The sequence below is a fragment of the Gadus morhua genome, chromosome 1, assembly GCF_902167405.1.
Source record: "Gadus morhua chromosome 1, gadMor3.0, whole genome shotgun sequence".
NCBI lineage: Eukaryota > Metazoa > Chordata > Actinopteri > Gadiformes > Gadidae > Gadus > Gadus morhua.
The window spans coordinates 2,379,967-2,383,754 of record NC_044048.1 but is presented as its reverse complement, the minus strand read 5'-3'; positions in this window follow the sequence as shown (position 1 = coordinate 2,383,754).

The window sequence follows — 3,788 nt, the reverse complement described above, 5'->3', positions numbered from 1 at the left end:
GGGGCCAGAGAGAGCCCGGATGGAATATACTACTCCTCCACTGGAAAGCCGGTTGTCTCCTCCAAGGCCCTGCTGTTCCTCCTAAGGAAGGAGCATGGATTGGCACACGAAGGAAAAGCCAAGACCCGGGAAAGGATTGAAAGATACTGGTGGCATCCAGCCCTCAAAGCTGTGTGTGACCAGTATGTCCAGGACTGTCAAACGTGCCAAGCCTGTAACCAAAGGCGGGGATTCAAGATAACCAAAGGACAATTCCCCATGCCCCAGCTCCCATTTCAAGAAATCTACATTAACCCTAACCCTAACCCTAACCCAAAGCTTATCTGCTCAGATAATGGTACCCACTTCGCCAACGCCCACCTTCAGGAGGTGGAAACATACATAGGACTCAAACACAGATTCGGCTCAGTATATCACCCCCAATCGCAAGGCCTGGTAGAGCGAGCAAACCAGACAATCAAGACTCAATTAGCAAAAATACTCAGAAGCAACAGACCGGAGAAATCTAGGGACAGCACCGAGGAGGTAGAAACTCGAACCTTAGGACGCATGCAGGTGAATCAGCTGACAGAGAAAGTTAAAGAAAAGACAGCAGGGAAAAAGATGACCTGGGTGACAGCTCTGCCATTGGCATTAATGGCCATAAGATCCTCTCCCTCTAACACCACCCTTCTCAGCCCCCATGAATTAGTCACAGGACGTCCCATGCAAGGACCATACAGCCCACCATCCAAAGGACCCCCATCTGACAGGTTTGATGAAGTAATGCAGGAGTACCTGCAAGCACTAACTCAAGCTTCTTTAAGGTTGTATTCCCAGATCACAGACCAGAAGCCGTCCGATCCAGAGGACCCTTCACCAACGTCGGTGACACCTGGCGAGTGGATCTGGGTGAAAAAACACCATCGAAAGAACCTAGAAGACCGGTGGGAGGGGCCATACAAGGTACTCTTGGCCACACCCTTTTCTGTTTCTGTAGAAGACCGACGTGGGGCCCAGTGGCACCACCTGAGCCGGTGCCGCAAAGCAGACACCCCTGGCAGATCGTGGACTGAGACCCTGACCGACCTAGCTGCACTCCAAGCAAACGACAAACACGCCCCACTCCAAGACGATGGGCCAAAGCGTGCTCCTGGGAAGGTATCTGATAGGATTCCTTCTGGTAGTCCTGTTCCAAGAAGGAGCGGGAGACAACATCGCCAGCTGCCCACCGCCTAAACCAATAACAACAGGTCAGGTCTCGTTAAGGTTAAGGATAGAAAGTATCTTTGAGCTGGATTTTTGTGAGATGCTGCCCTGTGGGACCAGGATAGACCGGGTCTACCAGGCAGAAAAGTACATGTGCGTAAGTACCAGACCAGACGGAAGCTACATAAGAAGTTATGCCTGCCAAGAGTGGTCTCAGGCATCGTGGCTTACCTATCCTGGGTACAAGGAGGGCTATTATCCCCTGAGGTCCAGCTACAAGGAAATCCAAAAGGGAATCTCCCTTACCAGAAGAGTATATGGCTATAAGGAAATCTGGACCAATAATGGTCTAGCAGTCAAGAGAGAGTCGATATTCCTAAAGTTAAGGGCAGACTTACTCGTTCCCGAAAACAGATCTCATAAGACAGACAAAGGCCTGGTTTTTCTAGTGTTAAGGGCGGATACTTATGGGCAGGACCTAAAAGTAGTTATCCATCTATCAGGATATGCATGCGGGCCCAATACATTTCCACCTAAAGGGACGTATGATTCCTTAGAAGCGCCACATCTCTCACCACCCCCGGTACTGCACCCAAACGAAGGGACGCACGAAGAATATTGGGAGGTAAAGACGGGTGAGCTTGATCAGAACATGTGGTTAAAATGGATGAACTACACGGCCCGGGCCCAAGGCAAGACCAATTGCATTATCTGTGCCGCCGGCTGCCCCTCCTTGACCACAGCCCCCGCTAGAATCCTCCCGCATAATTCACCACAAGGTTTTGTTTGTCTATTGGAATTGTTCGTGGATGGCCACATCCCAGGGTGCTCAATTACAATAAAATCCCAATTAAATGACATGTATCCTCAGACCCCGATTAGATCTATACCCCCCAGATTTGAAGTTAATTTAACTCCGGACTATCATTGTATCACAGGAAGGGGAACAGGGAGAAAGGTGGGATCATTTCCTCCTGAGTCTTGTAACACCACTAGAGAGATAAAATTGTTGTCCAATATGACCCATGCCCGTAGTGATATATGGTGGTTCTGTGGAGGTCAGATCCTCAGGGGAGTTCTCCCCTTTGAATTCTCAGGAACATGCGCAATCATACAATTAATAATGCCCATCTACATTTTGCCCAATAGCAAAACTGTGATCGATCTCACATTATCCACGAGCGGTGGTCTCCCGGATTTGACCCGTCGGAAACGGGAGTATGCACCAGTCCCGGGTAGTTTTGATAAAAACATATACATAGACGCAATGGCCCTCATTTATCAAACGAACGTAGAAATGAGCGCAAATCTGAACGCATGATTCATCTTACGATAGGACCCACGTGAGATTCACGAAACTTTCGTATCACACCAATCCCAGCGTACGAAGGATCTTGGTGTTGATAAATACGGCGGCTGAGATCGATCGTAATTAACGTAACACGCCCATATAAAAGCACGTCTTCAGAAGTCTCGCCCCTAACTTTTACGACATGGAGAAACGTCCAACGGTAAAAAAAATAGAGGAATTTTTCCGAGACCGAAATGGAGACGTTCGTGTCACTGGTGGATGCGAACCGTCTGGTTTTGTTTGGTAGCCTAAAAGCTGGCATTAAAGGCAAGCAAAATAATGCTATATGGAAGGAAATAAATGTTGCAGTGAATAGTGTTTCCAATGTTCATCGGGCTACGGAAGAGGTTTGTTAATTAAATTAATTAAATAATAAATTTAATGTAAAATTTCTGTTATCCAGCTTAAAACATTTCACATATATGCTATTGTTTGCATTGCTTTAAAGTTATTTTATTCCGAATAAGGTGAAGAAAAAATGGTCCGACATGAAGCTCAGCACCAAAAAACGTGTTGCGGCTGTGAAGCGGGCCAGTTGAAATAGTGGCCAGGGATCTCTGGGCATCGGGTCATCTGGCTGCAGTTCGGCAAATGGCACCCCATTTGCCAGCGCAATATTATGCAGAACCCCACATGCTAAAATAATATTGCAGGTCTTTTCTGGGCTGTAGAGCAACGTTCCCCCCGCTGACCCGATGGACATCCACCTGCCCTCGAGTAGGCCTATACATCGCTCCAATGTTGCCCTTGTGCGCGTGAGCGCTGTTGAAGTTGCGCTCCTGATCCGTGTTCGGATGAGCCAGAGGAGTTATTAGGTACTCGTTCAGGGCATAGCCTTTGTCACCTAGATGAATCACATCAAACTTTTAGTGCGATGTCTTAAACGTTTTTCAAGAGAACTGCAGCGTAACTCACTGAGGAGATAACTCTGACCATGTAGTGCGCCCTGATGTAGACGATGCCCAACGTTGCTATTTTGGAAAATAAAAGAATCGTGCGTGCCCCCAGGCCATCGGGCTACCATGTTCAGGATTGACATTCTGGCGTCGCAAATAATCGGAACATTAACTGAATGGTAGCTTTTGCGGTTGATGTACGCGTAATCATTAATAGATGGTGGCTTCATACGCACAAGGGTACAATCAACCGCACCAATCACATTTGGAAACCTAGCAATAGCATAAAAATCCCGTTTGATTCCAGTTTGCTGATCATTATTATATGGGAATTTAATATAACTTTCGGAGAG